This window comes from Coloeus monedula (assembly GCF_965178545.1).
Source record: "Coloeus monedula genome assembly, chromosome: 21".
Taxonomy (NCBI): Eukaryota; Metazoa; Chordata; class Aves; order Passeriformes; family Corvidae; genus Coloeus; species Coloeus monedula.
The window spans coordinates 6382880-6403797 of record NC_138801.1 but is presented as its reverse complement, the minus strand read 5'-3'; positions in this window follow the sequence as shown (position 1 = coordinate 6403797).

Here is a 20918-nt window from a genome sequence, read left to right as displayed (position 1 = left end):
GATAGATGGCAATTTTCCAAACAACCTCTCTGAATTTTCTTCTTGGATTCATGGCACAGAAGCAACCCTAAAGGAGGAGGAAAGTCTTAATACTGGGTGTTATTTTGGGACAGATTTACTCATTTAGGTACCACAGGAGGTAACAGAAATACCCCACTGTGATTCTGTTCCCCAGCCTCTTCCTCCAGCCTCCTCCCAATCCATCCAGGAGCTCTGGAAGCACCATATGGGAGTTTGGGTTTGAAAATGAGATCTATGGCTTTTTGTTTTCCCTCTTGCTAAAGTCTGATTCTCTGCCAAATAATATTGATCTCATTGAGTGCAGAGAAATTTCAAGGCTGGAAATTGCTTTGTTTTACAATCATTTTTCTAAACGATGCTTTGAGACTGTTGTTGTTGTTGCTGCTGCTCTATTAGTTTAATACATTAATTTGCTACTGAGGAGGTGGAGCCCATAATATCCTGTTCCTGAGGAAGGAGGGCTGGGTAACACTGAGCCACTGTTCAGAGTACAGGTTTATTTACTTTAATTAGAAAGTGCACTTGTTAAGTCCTCAATTAATTACGTAGAGCAGCACCTATTGAGAGCAGATGAAAGAGCCACTGTGTGAGGAGGGAGGGGAAGACGGGGAAGGATGAAAAGGGAAAGATAAAACCAGTGCTGGAAAGTAAATGCTGTTAGAGAAGCCAGAGAGATCACAGGTACAGCTCTGTTGGACTCTAAATTATAGTCACTCATCATAAATTGGCTTCAGGTATGGTGGCTGGTGCAGATTTTGTGGGATTATTTGGAGTCAGTCTGCAGCTTTAAAGCAGATCATTGACTAGGACTTTAAGATGATATATTCCAAGGTCCTGCTCAACTTATCACATTCTAGAGGCTGTAGGTCAGTCAGGAATATCTCAACCCACAGGAAAATAAGTGCAGCAGTGTGTTTTAGAGAGGAAATAGTTCATTCTGCTTTAAAAAATACTTGAATGTTTGCCACTGTTTCATTTCCCCTTCTCTCCTTTTGCATTTTCCTTTGCATTAATATATCCAGAATTTCAAAGCAAACAAGTTAAAGTCAGGGTTTTGAAAGAAAATCTTCGTGTAATGATTCCAGAAACACACTGTTAATACCAGATGATTAAATAAAGTCATCAATACATTTCCCAAAACCAAGGACACTTAAATGATACGTCAAGTAGCCTTCTTTCCTCTGACTTCTGAAGGAGAATTCTGTAGAACTCATGTCTCAGGTCTGCAGGGCGCTTACATGGAAGAGAGGTTTTGGGGTTCTTAAGCAGAAGTCAAATTGCGCAAGATTCCAAGACCTGGGGTTTTAAGCAATATGCCAACATCATGAGACTTTTGATAAAATCAGGCAGAGTTGCCAATTCTAAACTGAAACCCATCTCCCCATCTAGAGGTTGACTTGAACTTCAGCCCAGAACCAGTGGAAGAATTTTGTGAAGCTGGGCTGAGCCTTGGGACTGATCCTTTGCCTGGTAGCCCAGGGCTTGCTGTAAAAGGTTTGTGGTTGGTTTAAACAATGTGGCTAATCAAAAATCCATGTAGTGGGTGGCTGCAATCAAAAAGTCCTATGTTGCCAGATGCACACTCTGATGCTGTAGATGGACAAGAGGTTTTTTAAGCTTCTCCTGGAATCCATATGCAAGAATGTTACAGAGGCTTCTGATGAAATTTTATGCTCTAGTGATGACTACGTAGCAATTTCCAGGGAATTGTAATAACATAATAAGCCAGTCTTTTCAGAGTTTGAAGGACTCTTTCCTCAACATTTCTGAGGTTTGCTTTAATTCCCTGTCTTTTCCATGTAGGAGCGCAAACGTGGTTACACCATGGATAAAGGCAGTGTTCGTGGTGGGCATGGGAACACTGCAAGCTGTTGTAAGCCTTTCCCCAAAACCTTGGAATATTCCTAACAAATACATTTGTGTAATGGTACAGGATTAGGTAATGGCAATCTTTGGAGCCTGACTCTGCTCAGGATTCATTTCACTCCCATTCCACTCTGCTGGGAGCAGGAGCCTGGTGCGAAGCAGAAGCTTTTTGCAACAGAGTCAGAGAAATGATTACTGTGAAAATACAATCATATGAGGGGGAGCGGTGGGGCTTGTGTGTGTGTAAAATATGAGGTTAATAGAAATCTTTGGAGATGCACTTCCTGTGCCTGAGTGTGAGAGGGGCCGGCTGCACTACTCCTGCTGCTGTTTCTTTTCTTTTTTGGCTCTGTGAACTTTAAAACACAATCTGAGCACTGGGATCTGAGGAGTCCCTGCTGTCTCTGCTGTGCTCAGTCCAGCTGTTTTTGTGCTCTTTGCTTTCTTAAGCCCATGTGCTGTTGATGCCTCAGCCCCTAAAATACTGCACTCCCCTTTAGTAACTGCTCCATCTGTCTGTCCTGAAGCTTTTTCTTCCTCCTTTCCCCTCCCCCAATATGTAATTTAACCTTAGGTAATAATTGTGACTTGAAATATAACTGACTCATGTACAACTTTGTAAATCATCCTGAGAGGTTTTGTATGACAGAGGCAACTTCTGAGCCATAATGAGTGAGGTTTCTGAGGCAGCAGTGGTACTTGGATACAAACCTTTCATTAATTTTAATAAGGACCAGAAATCCATGTGTACATCTCTAAAATTGCTTCAAAGTACTCAACTGTTAATGTATGAACAATCCTGTCGCCCCTTTGATGTCCCAGCCCCTGAGCTGCTGATGTTCTTCTGGGAAGTAAGAGCAAATATTCAGTACATGGTTTGCTCCTTTGTGGAAGAGGAACCTGTGATGTGGATTTATTGAGTGGCTTTGATGTCCTCACCAAACAGGAGAGATGCAAATAAATGTGAATTCTGGGTGCTTCAGGCATCAGCTTTGCCTCATGAATTGACCCTAACCTGAAGCCAAAGCACCAGGGAAATGATACTGCTGCTGATGCAGGTCCAGAGTCTTGTGTGTAGGAAGTGAATAACCCTCCACAGGTGCTGCTTCTTTGCTGCTTGTCCACCTGCACTGTGAAAAATAACTCTGGAGATGTGTAATTTCAGAACTGGGCAAGAAGTTCCAGATGAATTATTTACATGCTAAAAGTTTTTCACTTTAGGTCAACCAAAGGTACTTGTGAATTGTGCCCAACTTAACTGCTTTTTAGTTGGAGAAGCAAAAGCTGAAGGAAACCCAGGACATTTTCCTCAGCTGTTGCACACTGATGCGTTACCTTTTTGCATTTCAGGTTTTTTCTGAAAGAAACTTTGAAAATTGATCAGAAAGTTTTGGTTCAACATGAAGTACTTGGGCATTTATGGTACCCCAAGTATTGTCTGTTCTCAGCAATGGTGTTGGCTACAAGAACGGTCTGACTGTGCCACAAACCTGGTGCAAAGCACTGGGAATCTTTACCATTGGCATTTCCACGTTTCTGAAGGGGAAGCAGTTTATCCTGTAGGATGGTGGTATTGACTGAAAGGATCTTGGAATTAGTTTCCCAAAACTCCTCATTGCACCTTTTGCACCAAAGCAATGAAGCCTGGTAAGGTTCTGCCAAGTCCCAAAGCAGCCAAAACCATGTAAACATGGAGAAACTTTGGCAATGAGAGAGAAATAACTACGTTTTAATATCTGTATTAAACAGAGTTAACCTTTGTAGGTGACTCTTGAAAAAATACTAATTTTTTCTAGCAATGGCTTAAAAGAAGCCTGTTTGGTTAATACTGAATGAATTATAAAATCAACCTAAAATTTCCTAACACCGTTTCTCTGATTTGTCTGTACTGAGGGACTCAAACACCAGGAGAATAGTTTGGGGGGGGTTTAGAGTATTTCTGTATTTTTGGTGCCTTCACTGAAGTCCCAAAGCCAGACCCTTTGACTTGTGTAATTGTTCACAATTTAGCTTGGACTTCATATGTCGAATCTGCACGCTGTGGGGGGGTTCCAGAAACAAAATATCCATTCATCTTTTCAAAGATGAAGAAACTGCCATGTCTTCCCAAAAAGCTAATAAGCAATTTGAGAAGTTGGGAGCCATTTCACATCCAGCTTTGCTCAATTCTCGTGTACCAGACTGGGTTAAGGAGAAACTAAAATGAGCTTGTGTAGATTCAGCTATAGATTGTAGGGAGAGAAGCCTCACAAAGGTTATCTTGTTCTTTTTGCTTATTTTGGAATGCCAGAGGCGGTATCTGAAGATGTGCTGCTCTAAAGGCATTTTGATCAAAAGCTGGAAAATTAGGCCCATTAAAGTACTGATTGAGGCTCAGCAGTGAAGTGACTGTTGTTGGATTCAGAGACACAGAGTGACTCTGCCCCTTTCTGCTGTGAGATTCAGAGCAGCACAGATGAGGAGTGATAGGACTGGCCTTCTGCAGCACAAATAGCAGAAGAGAGACAAACAGCCCCCAGCAATGAATGCCAAGTGGTGGAAGCGGAAAAATCCATCTTTAGTTGTGCCAAAATGCCAGAGAGCTTGAATGATGCTGCTGAGAGAGAGGTAGAAAGGCACAGCCTTCGTGTAGTCCTGCCACTGACTGAGGGTGTACATGGCTCATCTTCTCCCCGATGTGTGCATCAGTCATGCTGCAGCTGGATCACAGGATTGTGCAATGATTTGGGCTGGGGGGACCTTAAAACTCATCCAGTTCCGACCCCCCTGCCATGGGCAGGGACAGCTTCCACTAGACCAGGGTGCTCCAAGCCCCTCCGACCTGGCCTGGTCATTAAGTCCAACCCCGCAGGATATTCCGTTTTCCCTCTGAAGGGGAAATGAGATGAGCTTTAAGGTCCACTCTAACCCTAACCATCCCATGGTTCTGTTTGACTCCCTCGGTTGTGCTGAATTACTCACCAAGGCACAAGGGGGCACCCATGGCTAAAGCTTAATTATCCATGAGGACCTGGGAGGCTTTGTGTCCCTCTGGATGTCTCCTTGTCCCCCAGCAGAGCCCGGGCTGCCTCCAAGTGGTGCGGAGTGGCTGCAGATGGGACAAAGGGCAGAAAATCGGGTCTTGGCAAAGTGAGAGCACTTCCAGTTCCCTTTCAAGGGAATAGAGGAGGAATCCTAAAACACTCCCCTTTGTCTGAAGACTTAACTAAAGTCTGCTAAAGCAATGTAATATTAAGATAGGACCATCAAATAATCCTTTGGGGTATGTTCCCTTTTTTCTTTCTTTCTTTCTTTTTTTTTTTTTTCCTTCCTCCAAACAATGTTTTAATCCTTTCTAGATCATGGCAAGTTTAGGACCAACTGCTAACAAGAGACAGTCCTTTATAATTAAAGACAGGTTCATATTTTTGTAGTTTAAGGATGGAATTAGATCTCTGGGATAAGAGTGAAGCTTTCTAGTGAGGAACATAGAACTCTACAGTAGAGTTTTTACAGTTACTTAAGTACTTCAAAATACCCCTGAGCAAGCTGGTAGTTTCCTGTGGATTGAGTTATTGTCTTTATTTTTCTGGTTATTTTCAAAATTGCTGATTAAATCTCAAAGTTCACAAACACCTTTATCCCCCTGTGTCCTTCAAGGAGAAATGTGGTGTTCTGCTTTTCTAAAATGGAAAGTTGGATGAGATCCTGGCTTTCTCCCCTCCTCTTTCTCCTTGGACTGTGCTGCTTCCTCACCTTCATTAGGGTGTAAAAACCCCCCTATATATCCTTAAAACTGCAGCTGTGGACACTCCACACACCACAGAGGAGTTGTATAGGAGAGCGATGCTGGCAGCACCAGAAGTTCTTTCCTCCTCTGCGCCAAAAATGGGAAGGGCTTTTTCCCACTTGGATCAGAAAAAGCCTGATGGGTGCCCCAGCATCCCCAGGGGTCAGGGAGCAGGAGGCAGGGACAGGAGCCTTGCAGGGGGCTTCCATGTCGGCCTCCTCTTTCTCCCAGCCACAGACAGTTAGAAGGGAGCCTGCTGCTCTCCACCTGCTGCAGGAACAGGTAAGTGAACCTGGAGAAGGTGCTGTGCAGGGAAGTCCTGGTGCGTGCCAGTGACACCTTTGCTAGCAGTGGAAGCTGGATGCCTGGAAACTCCTGTACCTCTCCAACTCTACCTCTCTGTTTCCTACTCTTCTTCTCACCTGGCATGCAAGAAGCAAAAGCAGAGGCTCAGTAATTTCCTATTTTTCTTTAAAAGCAAGCCAGTCTAATTTCTGCTGAGTGAGCAGAAACTCCCTGACTTGGAACAGGGAGGGAGGAATGTGCAAAGGGCCAGGAACCATGGATGAACTCCATGCTTCTCTCCACAATAAGTGAACCTGTGGTGAAGCCACGAGCTCCATCACAAGCTCTGCAGAAGGTGCAGTGACTGCCTGCAGCTTTATGGCTTTGTGGCATCCCTGCTGTCCCCAGCACCAGAACTTCTGTGATGCTGGAATGAATTCTGGCTTTTTATTTTGCTGGTATTGCTTTCTTCTTTTTTTTTGTGTTCTTCAAATATTCTGGTTACTGTGAATAAGGTTTTCCCCAGCAGAGTGGGTCAAAGATAGAAGCTGATAGTTCTGTCAGGCCCTTTCCAAAAATAAATAGGCTGATTTGTGGGAACTTTTTCCCTTTAGCACATGGCTGATGTGTATAAAGCCTGGCATACTGATGTTAAAACAGGGAATAATCACTGTGATGTGATACTTGAGTGGCCTGAAGAGGTTATAATGAGTGTTTCTTTTGCTTTTAGTGCACTAAAGATGTGCTGTGCAGGGCTTGCTCAGCTTGTCTAAGTCTTTGGTTGTTCCTAAGGTTGCTTCATCCTTAAGGAAGGGAAGTGAGGTGGGATGTGAAAGATGTGGCTTGTGTGAGGAGCTGGAGTTAGTATCCCCTCAGGGCTCTTTTCCCCCCGTTTCTTCAGAATTTCAATAACGAAGTTTTGAGTGCTGGTAACATTTTCTTTGCACCTGTCCAGCTCGAGCACAAAGAGGTCCCAGTTGGGTGCTTGGAGTTTCTATAATGTGTGGAATAATAGAAGGATCTTGGACCAGACAAGGCTTCTTTTGGTGCAATATAGTGGGAATATACTTTGCTGTATGCACACATGTCCTAAGGAAATTAATAATTTCTGTTGGCGTGTGTGTGATGTAAAAGCATGTTAAAAATAAATCTATTGCAATTCAAAGGATGTGGGGGAAAGATGTAAGTAATACGAAAAAGTTAACACAATGATGCAGAAGTGAGGAAGAGGCATCTGTTAAAGCAACCCCCAGGTATTGCAAGTCCAGGGAGAAGGTGCAAGGTCTATTTTGAGCCTCCCAAATCCATTGTGAATGTCTCTTGCCATCGGATCTCTGAACTCTGGTAAATCCCTGTCAGTGCTTGCTCTGAGATGCTCTAACCAGGAGGACTCTTGCAGATCTGCAGCTGCCAAGCCTCATTGTGAGGAAACACTTGGGAAGTGTCAGGCTGAAATGCAGACAGTGAGAGCACCTGATAGTCTGAGGTGACCCCCTGGATCTGCCCCAGAATGGAGCAGTGTGAAATGCTGTTCCTTTTGCCAGCAGGCTGTGTTTGCGAGGATCAGACACCCAGAGCACACCCAGCATGGGGAGGTCCAGCAGTAGCACCACAGGCTGGCAGCCAGAGGCACAGACTGTGGAAAATTGAGCTGGATTTGCTGTTTTGTGTGAAAGTCCCTTTCGTTCCAGAGCCTGGGTTTGTCTAGTGGCTAAAGGGAGGGAGGAAAGCCAGGAGCAGGGATCTTCCAAACCCAGCCAAGGCACTTTCAAGGCAGTTGCTGTGTTCGTGCCCCCCCCAGAAGTCAAACCAGGGGAGCATCCAATTGTTTCGGGAGTAATTTGTAAGGAGGGAAGAGAGCATCACCTTGGCAACAATCTTGGAAATGCCAGTAACCTTAGCTTGTGCTGAAGCACTATGCTTTTGTGCCTGTAAGAGAAAAAGGAGGAATCTCAAGTGATAAGATTGATTGACAAAACAGTGAGCATCATTTTATCAATGTTGTACAATCAGAAGGAAAAAATAGGGGATAGATAGGAAGATGGGCAACATCTTAGTGTACCTAATTATTAATTTTTGGTGTAGGGAATCCTTTCCTATGAATAGGAGAATTTCTGGATGCAGATGAGGAGTGGTTTTGGAAACAAGTTTTTTTTTTTTCTGGGACCACAAGTAGAGTTACAAAAGTGGAAGCACCTTGACCCAGTCATTTTCGAAGTGTTGAGCATTTGTGTGTCTGCTTCTGTCTGTGTGTACAAACAGAGATTAAGAGCTTAATTTCTGATATGTAACTGAAAGCTGGGGTTTAAGATGGTTTACAACTAACCAAAGACCCAAAAGCCCTTTGTCAAATGCAGGTCTGAGTTCAACATGACTTTAGAGTGGGCTGCTGCTCTCCTTTCCCCTCCTGGCTTCCATCCCAATGCAAAATGGGGGTCTGGTTATCCAATGCCTTGCACCCAATTTTTCTTTCTCATTTTCCTTGATATTTAAAGCAATTATTTAAAGCCCATCTTGCTCACATTTCAGTCAAGCTTAGCAGAAACTCACCCCTTGGAAACAGGATCGTGACATGCCAGCCTTGGGTGTTTCAGCTGAGATTTGCCTGTTTGACTTTTCCCTGGATTCAGTGACCCAGTTCCTCTGTGCTCCCTCCCTGATGTGAGGAGACTGAAGGACACTTGGAAGAGAAAGCTTTGAACCGTGCCTGATTTCTAAAGGGTCCCTCCCAAACTGTTTGTATTTGCTTCTCCTTGTGTCTTACCTTCCCGTTCTCCTTGTGAGCCCACTCTAAGAGTGGTCTGTGCAAACAAAAGTAATAATATAAATTAATTTTTTTAAATTGTCTTTTTATAGTTGAGCTGGAAGGATTAATGGTAAATTCCTGTAGAGTCAGCACTGTAACAGCTCTGGTTACTGAGCAACAAGCCTTGAGCTGGTCAGGCACCTTTTCCTTGTCTGTCCTGGACACTGCACAAGGTTAATCCAAATGCATCCTTCATTTCATGTCACAGGGCAGCCTGTGGTACACTAGAAACATAAAAGCCTCCAGGAGCCTAACTTTTACAAATTATTCCCAAGATCCCAATGTAATTTGAAGCATTAAATCATTTTGAAGAAGGTGTTCAAGGCAGTGAGCACAGCAAGGTTCTCAAACTTGACTTTTTCATTGTTCCTTCTAGAAATACAAATTACTGCCAACACCTTTTTTTCCGCTGAATAAGATGATGTTACACACAGTCCAGAGCTTTATGAAGCTTCTATTCTTGCACACTTCTAAGAATTAGTAACAGAGAACAGATCCTGCACAGCTGCTCCCTGTTTGAGAAAATGTAAGGACCAAACCGAGCTGTTGATGCTCTGCATCACAACAGGTGGTTCCCAAACCCTGCATCCTGCTGGCTTTGGCACTTTGGGACAGGTGACACTGTTAGGAATCTCCTTTTCTTTTGTGTAGCTCCTTGAAGGCTCTCCAATCCCACCTTGCAGTGCTGAGACACACCTGCAGAGACCTGTGGAGATACCTGTGACTGTTTCTCACCAGCATATTTAACATCTGGTGATCTTTTGTTAGAATCTCTCCTAGGGTCTTACAGGTATAGGAGACCTCAGTTCTTGGCACATCTGCATTCAAACAACTGTAGCAACCACAGCAGGCCAGATTTGTCTTTCCAAATTCCTCTTCCTTGCTTTTTTCCTCTGCCTGATGCTTGGAAATCCTGCTGTGCTTTCCTCAGACTGTTCTGGGAAATCTGAGATGCTGGGAAGGAAATCAGAGCTGGCAGAACTGGTTGGTTGTGATTCCTTTAGTCCATGTTCTGGGGGGTGTTGCCAGCAGCACAGCCAGCAGCTCTCCCAGCCATATTATTTACATTTGTGCTCAGTGTGTTCTTCCCTGGCTCCAAGAACAAAAGTCTGTTGGTATGGATGGGTGACAATGCATAGCTTTGTTATTAAAATTGGGACTTTTCCTGCTAGGACTTTTGCATTGGAAATAGCATCCAGTGACTAATCTCCTGCTGGCTTTGTTCTTTTTATGACCAAGGGATTGGTTCGTGGAGGACTTCCTGCTTTTTTGGAGGGGCTTTGCAGGCTTGATTAATCTGTAGTAATGGTGGCTGGGGTGACCAGAGTTTCTATAGTGACCAAATGGAGATAAGAAAGTAGTTGCAAGTGGTAGTTGCTGAAGATGCTGGATGCCAAAATTGCAAACTGTTTTTAAACAGACCAGCCAAGCAAAAGAGATCTGTGGCTCCACAGTCAGTTTGGACCTGAACGTCCTCTTTGTTTGGCTGAACAAAACCCAGATAAACAAAACACTGAAGGCAATTAGCTTTGTTTGCTTGCCTTTGTCTCCTCTTCTTCCAAATCATTGTAAAATTAGGAATAATGCCAGTGAATTCTGTAGCTATTCAGTGGACAAAAGCTGGTGCACAGGAGAGGAGAAACAAATAAGTATAATACTGCTGTTTTCAATAACCAGCCCACTCAGTTTTAGCTTTTACTCCATTTACTTTCTCTCTTCCAGATTTGAGATTTATTTGATCACTCTTGTAAATGAGAGCACCAAGCATTTGCTGTAACCATGGGATCTGGATATTGGTACCACATTTCTCCTGGGAAGGTCTCTGCTTCCCAGTTTCCTTTCTCAGAAGTTTTACATCAGCCTCTTGGTTGTGTCTGGGGCTGCAGATGCCACCTGTGACTCAGAGGGTCAGTGAGGGGATGGGATGGGCACAGGGCCATGCTGCCAGGTGACAAATTTCCTGGGCATACACACCATGGAGTTCGCTACAGAGAAGGGTTAATTCCGACCTTCCCCTTGTGACAAAAGCTTTTTGTCTACCCGGTGGGCCAGCTGGGGAACTGCTCCCATCAAAGCCTCTCACAGGAACACTCCCCTGCATGGAGCAGAGATGGAATCCCACAGGCTGCTGGCAGGGGGTCAGTGCCATGAAGTGCAGGTACAACCGTGCTGTCCAGTGCCAAGACAAAGGCAACATCTCTTGATGGAAAAAATACAAGTGGAGGGAATTTAGGCCTGCCTGAACTTGCTTTCCCCATAGCCATGACCCTCATGCACCACACGCTCCCAGTCTGCCATGGAGTGCACCCAGCCTTGGTCTACCCATCTTCCCTTGGACTTTCTGATCCCTACAGCCCCATGGAGAGGGGCAGGATATTAGTGTGAACCAGGTTCCTGCAGTCAGCAATTTATTCCTACAGGTCCTAAAAGCTTCACTGTGGGTTTTGCATGAATCCCCCTTGCTCTGGTCTAAATGGGGGTTTGTGGTCCAGCCTGTTGTTAGTTGTAGCACTGGAACCACTGCCCTGACTGACTGCAGTGAAGGTGATGGTGTGCAGTGCCCCAGGGCAAAGGCAGCCCAGGTGGAACAACCTTTCCCATCCCCTCAAAAAACACCCTGTCATTTGTGGGGACAGCGATGGGGACTTCCCCTGCTGAGACAATGAAAATGAAAGAGGTTGGGTTGGGCTGTTGATGTGCTTTGTCTCTGTGCTTTGTCTCCCAAGCTCTCTATCAGTCTCTGCCTGTGACAATGACCCAGGTCCTTGCTGCTGCCTCCACCTCAGGCTCCTCCCTGCTGTCACAAGGTCATGCTGTGGGTTTGAGGGGGCTCTTTGTGAGCACTGCAGTAGGACAGCCCATAAATCACTGGGGCCCACTCACAGTGTACTCAGCCACAGCCACATGGACACATCCAGGATCCCTCAGAGGGAATGATGCTCAGGAGGCTCCCTGGGATCACCGTAGAGATGATTCACCTTTTCTAACCCTTTCAGCATCTCTGTAGACACACAGCCTGCAGCTGTTGGGGTGAGAAGTCTGCTGCCCACCAGCACCATTCCTTCAGGATCTGCGGGCACAGCCTGTGAGCAGACGGATGGGGGAGAGCCATCAAGGCATTTGCTAATTCTGAGGAGTGTCACATGTCTCTCTCTGCTAAGCCTTCCTTCCCTCCAGCACCTTTGCCATGGGTCCCCAGGGGGATGTGGTGCACCCACGTGGTCTGGGAGCAGCACAAATGCATTAAAAATGCAGAACACAGGGATTGAATCCCACAGCAGAGACAGGAGCTCCTTTGGGTCCTTTCTTGGAGAAGGAGGGGGTAACTTGTGCAGCCCTTCGTTATGGGGGATAAATTCCCCTAAGGAAACCAGCAGGATGACAGCATTAGCCCCATCAGTGTCCCCTCTAGGCAGGGACAGGAGGGGAGCAGGGCATCCCTCTGTGCCCCACTGTTCAAAACGTGGCCAGCAACCTTTAAAAGGTAAGCCTGTTTGTTGTGAACAGAGAACAATGGGAAACGAGGCCCCAGGATAAGCCCAGGGCCTGTGTGACAGGCCAGAGTAAAGACAGTGTGACACACTGGGCGCTCCCTTGGACCTCAGGAGTTCCGCAGGAGGACCCGGTGCAGAGCACCTGGTGGCTTTTAAAGTCTTTGGTACCCCTGGATTGGTGTGTTTCTTAATCCTCCCACTTATTGCTCCTTTCCCTGTTCACTGTTGGTCCATACCCTGTGCATTCCTCACCAATCATTTTCTAATAAGTCCATTTCCTTGGTTGGCTCATTTTCCAATCACGCTCTAGGGTGCCGTGGTCACCTCTAGTACCCTATGAGGCCATGTGCTGGAAGGTTCCTTCTGTTAAACACATTGGGTCCTTGCTGTACCCCCATCCAGTGCTTACATTCCAGTATTACACCCGTACATCAGCACATTTAACTTAATAACTCATAACTCATTAATATTACACTGATTATATCATTAACGCTCGAATAGCCACCTACGAAAGCCAACTTATCCATAACAGCACTGCAGTAATCAGCTGTCCCTGGTTGAGGTGATGTTTTCTACCATCACTTTGTGTGGTTATTTCTGGCCAAGGTAAGATTAAGCCTTCAGTGGGTTTTTGGAATGTCAATAACTATATTTAAGCCTTTGTGGTTCTCTTGCAAACTCTGGAATCTATAATTTTCAGTAGAGTTCCCCCCTAGCATTGCTGTGGGGAAAGGGAGTCTTTGTTGGACTAAAAAAAAAGGAATAGTTTAAAAAATCAAAGCTATAAAATAAAGTGTTAATCAGTGCCATTTACAAATATTTAAATTTAACGTTATTTCCTCTTTAAAGAAGGAGGAAAATAGAAATCTTGGCATTTCTTGCTGTATCTTGGCATTTCTTGCTGTCTTCCAACCGCTTTAGGGGAAGTTTTACCCAGAAGCTAGTTTGCTGCTGTTGTTTAATAATGGCATGTCAGGGAAAAAAAGTAAAAACCAGCTCGGGGTGAAGGATACAGAGAAACTTTATTTTCAGCACAAGGTCCCTTTGCTGAATATGTCAATAGGACAGGAGAGTTTTCCAGTACCTCCCCAGAGCAGTGGTGTCAAGGGGAGGGAGGGCATGGATTCCTGGGCTCTCCTTGCTTTGCTTCTCGCTGGGATTGGGATGGGACAAGTTACAAATGGTCTGGTTTTACTTTCTGAAGTTGGGGTGATAAATGCAGCTCCCAGAGAACACTCTCGTTCAGAATTACCCCTTTCTGTATCTGCAGCTTTCTGTACATCCAGCTGGGAGTTAAGGAAAGCTGCTTGGGTGGGTGATGAATCAAGGATCACAGTAATCATTGCAAAGTGCTTTTAGGATGTGATGATGAAAGGCACCTAGGGGCATCCAAGTGAGGGGGGTTTTGTGCTAATGACCTGTTCACCAGAGGATTGCTGTTTGGGGTGTTCTGTGTTGTTTCGAGGAAGGCAGAGGTGAGTTGCCCACATCGGTTAATGACTGGAGCTGTGTTGGCCTTTTAGTAATGAGGTGTCAGATGCACGGCATCAGCACCACACTGCAAATAAGTACCTGCTCCCTGCCTGGGGCAAAGCCACTGACAAGAATATTAGCACAATATTGTTGCTTATTCAAGGCTTTTGAAGATGTAAAATACTAAATAGTCTCATTTATCCCATTCTGCTGATTAATGCAAATTTTACAGTGAGTTTTGGCCTGGTTTGTGTGCTAAATATGGGGTTTGATAGGAAAAGAGTCAGAGCTGTTCAGAGAAGAGCATCTCAAGATACACTGAGCAGTAGAACGAGACTAAAAGTCGCCCTTTTTAAGATAAACAAGAAATAGCTTAATCTTAGCTCATAATGAAGGAAGGTCAGAGAAAAGCAATGTAACAGAAGCAGGGTGGGTGTTCAGGCTGGCTATGAAGGCAGATTACAATGATAAAGCATAAACTTTGTTTACCTATGGTGAGTTTGCCAGTGGAAAAGTTTGCTGATGACACAGAAATGAGAAGTTCCGTGTGAAGAGGGATTTGACAGTTTTCTAAGAAATTGGACAGTAAACAGCATTTTTTTCTTTAGTTTTTGGAGTGTAAAACTTGACCCTGAGGTAACTCTGGTTGGTGACAAGGCTCTTCAATCCCACAGATTCTGGGAGAATTGGAACAAAAATGCCCTGATTTGGTGTGTACAAAGGCTCCTCTACAATGATGCCACCGGATGCTGCAAATGAGGACTTACCCCCTTGGCTATGTTTCTGAAATATCATAGAATCATAGAACATAGTCATACAATGGTTTAGGGTTGGAAGGGACTGAAGGGACTTTCAAAGATCATCTCATTGCACCCCCTTTTTTTTTTTTTTGATCCTCAGTGGCAGGTCCCACTGTGAAGCTGCTCTGATGGGCTCTGTACAGTACAACTGCATTCAAATTACAATAAAAAAAATTTTAATAATCCCAAATATATCCCAAACTCTGAAAACAAATAAGCAAACAAAGTCCCGTTCCATGAAATCCTGTTTCAATCACTTCATTTTATGTCCCTCTTCTGGGGGAGGGTGAAGTTTATTTCACCAGTGGGTGTATAAATATTGACTTATTGACTTGATTTTTTTTTTTTTTTTTTTTTTTTTTTACAGAGACCAACCAGGTCTCTTGTTAGTTCTTACCCACACATCAGTAAATTCAGCTTTTCTGCAGTGGCTCCTGTTTGGAGAGCTTTACCAAATACTATTGCTGTTCAAGTAGAGAGAGAGAATGTGTGCAGATGTGGAGAAGTGTGTTTGCAGGAAGAAAAAAAGCCTGTTAGCTTTGAAGCAGATTTGTATACTCTGGGTTAACACACTGAGTATGTCAGAAGAGACCTTCTCTGTGAAAATGGGCTATGTTTCTGCTTTATGTGTTAACAACTCGAGTTGTTAACACATATGTATGAAGAAATCGAGCATTGTTCTGCTCTAAGTGATACAGATTGTGAGATTGCGTTTCAGTGAGTGCAGATAAAGCACCAGGAACTGTCTGCTCTGCTCCAGGAGATGGATTTGAATTGCATGTTTAATCAGCAGGGCTGGTTTTTTTTACGCTGGCCTTTACAGCCAGATAAAACCGAGCGGTCTCTAATGAACTGTGCATCTGGAGGATGGCAGGTTGTGCTGAATATAAAACTGGTTGGGAAATAGATTTACACTTGCTCCTGCATGAGGGGCTGCTGCCAACTGCACAGTGAAGTAATAACAGCCACTGGCAGTGCTTTATGTCTGAAGGTCTTAAACCTCTTTACACATAAGATGATCTATATCACAAGCTTCACTCTAGAGACAAGAAAATAGTGGCACAAAAGCAATGGTTTAAGTTGTTTCAGGTCACCCTGCAGGTCACTGGAGTAGTGAAAGCCAAACCTGAACCCTGCTGGGATGTAGGTTAGCGTGTGAGCCTCAGGATAGTGCTGCTTTCAGGCAGCAGAGCTGCCTGGCTCAGCCCGAGGCACCCAGCACCAAACAGCCTCTAAGGAAGGAGGTGACCCCTCTCTCCAGCCTCAGCACTTTTCATCAAAACAGTGGTGAGCAACTGGTCACAGAAATAGCTGAGCACAATTGCAAAAGGAAATGGTGTTGTAGCAGTGTGTTGTGGCTCAGATTTCAGTTCAGCAATTCCTTGTTATGGTTGGGTCATCTCTTAAAATTATTCTGATTACACAAACCAAATCGCAGTTGCTTTTTGGTGCTGATACCTCAGGATGTAGCAGAGTACAGGCTTTTGCTTAATATACACATATGTGTTTGTGCAAGGGCTGCCTCATCTTTGTCACTGCTAAAGGAGCTTTTCTGGTGTCATTAGTGAGTCCAGTGCAGGGTGGAGCCCAACAAATTCTCATCTCAATTCTGTCTAGTCTCACCCTTCCTTCACTTTGCCTTGGACTTATCATTTCCACTTCAGCTTCTTCCTGCAGGTATGATTTCCTTTTGCACAGTAAACTGCCCAGCAGCAGGACACAGGGTTATCTTCCTACAGCAGTTGAAAACAGAGAATACATCTTGCTTAGACAGTAGAAAAACTACCTTTTGGATTTCATCTTAAACTACCTTTGGATTTTATCTTAACTTTTTGTCATGACCAGGATTTGCTTTGATGTTTTCTAAGCTCTTTTTTCCTCTCCCTTCCTCACTGAAACTACTCAGAATCTGACTCAGGCTTAGTTTCTGTCTTGCACAAAACCTTGTCCCAGGCATTTGTGCTGTAACACACTGCCTTCTCTTGAAGGCCAAAATCTTGTACTGATTTCCATCTCCCTTTGAACTCTGCCTTGAGGCTGCCTGGGTGTGCACATGAGCTCCAGCTGCCCCCAGCACTGTGTCCTTGCCCTTAGGCTTGTTCCTCATCCTCAGAGCAAACAGCATCCCTGCTCTGGAAGGACCTGGCTTGACTCCGAAGCCAGTACCTTCCAACGTGTGCTGCCTGCACCTCCCAAGTCCTTGTCCAGAGGGATCAGAACAGGTCTCTCCTACATCAGTTCTGTGTTGTGGGTGCAGGGCTCTGGCACAAGCACTGACCCATACCTGCACCAGTGTCACTGGGATATCCAGAACACTGGCAGGTCACGCTACAACTGGGAAGTGCTGCCTAAAAGTCACAAGGGTTGTGCACCTGCAGAATTCAGACTGAAATATTACACACTGGTGTGCGCTGCCTGCCATGGTAAATTGCTGTCATAGCAGCAGCAACCACAGTAGCAGTTGTCCTTTTGTCCTTAATGTGCAGGAAATTATTTAGATCAGCAGGCACTTTTATGTGCTGGTGTGATTTCTTTGCCGAGGGGGAAGAAGGCACTTTCAGGGTGGTTCTGTTTCATGAAGAAGAGATGTGCTGTTTCTTTACAGAGCTCATGTCACCTGTACTCATCCAGGACAGCACACAACCATCTCCATGAACCCATGGCATGAACAAGCTCCTTTGGCACACTGGTGGGAAAAGCACTTATGCTTGCTGATGCACTGCTGCATTTAACTAGCAAACCTCCAGACAGGGGGATGTGCTTCTCGTGTGCAGCAGCCCAGGGGGCATTTAATGGTGAATTATTTTTCCTTCCGTAGTAAAAGGGAGAAACAGATCTTGGTATTCTTCTGTTCAAATGTAGGATCACCACATTATGCCACAGGCAGCAGAACAGGCTGGTCTGGTGTTTAGACTGGAGAACACAGCTCCAAACTGGCCAGTGGTATTGATTCTCTTGTGTTTTCCACTAGCACCAGTGACTGAATAGGTCCTAAACCAGGGAGAGAACAGACAAACAGGGAAATAAAGGGATGTTCACAAGACCAGGCAGTCTTTGCCTGATACCTTAAAGGCAGTCAGGATTTAGGAACTGTAATATCCTCCTGTCAAAGCGTGGTGATGCATTATGCTGTCGGGGCTGACCTGTCAGCCCAACGCTGCTGCTGCCATCAGCTGAAAAATCACTTCACAGCCATCCTGTAAAACTGTAGCTCTCCAAATGTCTAAATGTAAGGGTAGGATAGAGCTGTAATCAGCAGGCAGCCTTTCCATGGGAAGGGTGGGCTTGGACTTGTATCGCTGCATTGTGTTCCCTTTCATTCCCATGGAAAAAGGCTCCATTTAATGATTAACAGCCATTCCCACCTCTCGGCTGGCTGGGCAGCCTGATGTGATATGGTGCAGTTGGAAAGCACAGAAAGATCTGTCTCTGCCATACATGGCATCCCCACTGCACCAGCCAGGAGACAAAAGCCTTTAGTGTTCCCAAAAAGAATTTAAAACATTTTACATCAAACGGCTGCAGAAGTTCAAACATATCACCGGGAGCCTGTGGCACAGGACAGGAATGGCTTTGTCAGAAAGTCTGTGGAGAAGGGGGGGAATAACACTGGGCAGCAATTCTGTTACATACATGATTTTTTGAGCTTTCTGTACATCTCCTCTATAATTAATACCTTCTACAGTGCACTGGGAACAAGAAACACAACCCACAGCAGCTTTTGGATCATGAACAGCTGTCAAACAGCAAACCCTAAAACCAGGAGTGCTGCATGTTCTGCTCTTCTGCAGAAACCTCCTAATCTTGCAGTGATGGCTGAAGTCAGAGACCAAATTAGGAGCATCCATTGACCAGATCCCAGCTGGGCACCTTCTGCCTTCCTTGAGATCTTGACTCTGCCATGGATGGTGAGACTTCTCAGCAGGCAAATGAAGCTCTTCAGCAGGTTTCTGCTCATGACCAGATCCCTACAGGGTAGGGAAGGCTTTAATCCAGGGCTTGAACTAGTGTCAGTCATTTGAGTAGAGCTCGTGGATGTGAGGAAGTGCTGGTACAGTCATGTCAAATGCAGGATCTGAATAGAAAAGTCATGTAGGGATTAGGAAATCCTATACAGGGAATTACATACCTGAGAGAGCCCTGCAGCCAAGTGTGCCAAGTTTCTACTCAGAGGTAGAAAAGGGATAGAAATGGTTGCTTCAGCAGAAATATCTCAGTGCCATCCCAGCAGCCAGGGATCAGTACCAGCCCCCGGGGGCTCTGGCTGCCGAGGCTGCTGATGTTTGCAGTGTAGGTGCTGAGTCAGCCCTCAAGCAGACATTCCCCAGAGCTGGAAACGGGCACAGCCAGTCCCTCCTGTGCCACTGCCTGGAGTACCAGGACTGTGTGTGGGCTGTGGGGCTGAGTCCCACTTGTGTGGATGGTTAATCTCCTGTTCCTGCTGGGCTTACAGGTGCCAATCCAGCCCTCCCCAGTAGCCCAGCTCCATGTGATGCATGTTGTGGGGCTGCAGAGCTGTGCCCTCCCACCATCACTGGGACCATCACCCCTTCATCGCAGGGCTACTTCCCACAGGCTGGGTTCCCGCTTCCTGTGGCTTCAGCAACTCTTAGCCAGCTACCAAGTTTAGATACTCCTGCTCCAGGCTGGGTGTGGATCCTCAGCCCAGCAGGGAGTGAAAGGCTCTTTATCCCACCTTTCCTTTGCATGTTTGTTTGATGCCTCCCACAAGTTTTTCCGGTGCCATGGTTTTCACTTCTGCCTGGTTATGCCGCAGTTCTAAACCTGAATGGAGTATTTATCTAAATATATCCAAATACGTCCCTATAATTCGTTGTGAGTTCTGGGGGCAATGAGTGAGCCAGGATACTTTTCGTACTTGGGCAAAGGCAAAAATTATTGAACTGTAATCCAGTGTTGTCCTCCAAGGCAAGCCAAAGTGGGAGGGCAGGAGCAGGTTAGTCTGGGATTCCTCTGCTCCCTGGAGCCAGGGACTGAGAGTCACACAGGGCAGCTGTGACACCACTTGCCATGGCTCAAGATGCCTCCACAGTCAGTTTCCCAAGAGGAGCAAAGAAACAAAGTTATATTAATGAGAGCCTTGATGCTTAACCAAGCTACAGCTCCTGAGGAGAGGTGGGTACTGGTTCTTCTGTAAAGTGGCTAAATATGGGTGAATATTCAAAATGCTGTATTTATTCAGGCTGTAATGACATGCTGCTTTTTTTGAGAGTGTGTTTCGTCAAAAGCAAGTGTTCTGTTCCCCATGTTGTGTGGTGGCATTTCCTCCTCCCTGTACTTATTTTGGCTAATTAAACGATTCAATTCCAATTTATTTTTTCTTTTTTTTTGCTTTTCTTCATTTCACTGCTGTGCCAATTTACTTCAGTTTATTTAGTGTTTTAAAATGGCTTCTATTTAAATTTGCAAGGGAAGAAAAATCTGCTAAATATATTTCTATTCAGATCATATGTTGTGGTTTTTTTCTTTTTGAAGAATGAGGTCTAATTTTTGAACCTGAATTCACTTGGCACTAGTCTTGGCTTCAGCAATGTTGGGTTTTCTTTTGTTTTAAACTAATTCCCTTTTTCCTACTGCTGGGATACATTTGTGTCTTCACGCTAACAAAGCTTTTAGGTATGTGTTTGGTTTGAAAATATTCATCTGAGCAAATATGTGCAGAGGATTTGAGGATGAGGCTGTCAGTGAGTTTTTTGGTGGTTCTTGGTGAGATGCTGTAGACCTGAAGCATCATCAGTCCTTTCCCAGCTATCTGTGCACATCCCATTTGGATAAGTATTTGCAAAAAGATGCAGCACATCATTTTCCTTTTCTTTTTGTCCCTCTCTCTGAAAAGGGCCTTGTACCTTTCTGGGTACGTATCATAAAGTCACCCCAAGACATTGGGGTTTGGGAGTTTACTGAATATTTGCTGCATTCAGAAGAGAGAAAAGGTAGAAATAAGCAGGAGAATTGAAGGTGTATTCAACAGCAGAGAGATTAACCCACAGTTATTTGCAAAAATGGGGGTATTTTTAATTGATTGAAGCTTTATTCTAAACACTTCAGCATGGCTAGAATATGTTTCTCAGTGAGGAATGTGTGACTGAGAAACATGGAAAGAACAGCTGGGGGAAAAAATAGCTAAGAAAAATAGAGATTTTATGGTGTTTCTGACAAGCTCTATCACTGCCTGTTTCCCAAAGGTCCCAGTCCTCAAAGCTGGACTGTTTGGGTCATCTGAGTTCCTGGGCCTTCAGAGGGGTTTGAGACAAGTTTTTCTGTAAATAAGAACTTCCTACAAGTATCTGGATGTGTAATTTAGCTGCACCCTTCTGAGAAGGTTTTCTAGAGGACAGGGGGACTGTGAGGCTGTTAGTTTACCCCAGTCCCAATGCTGCTTG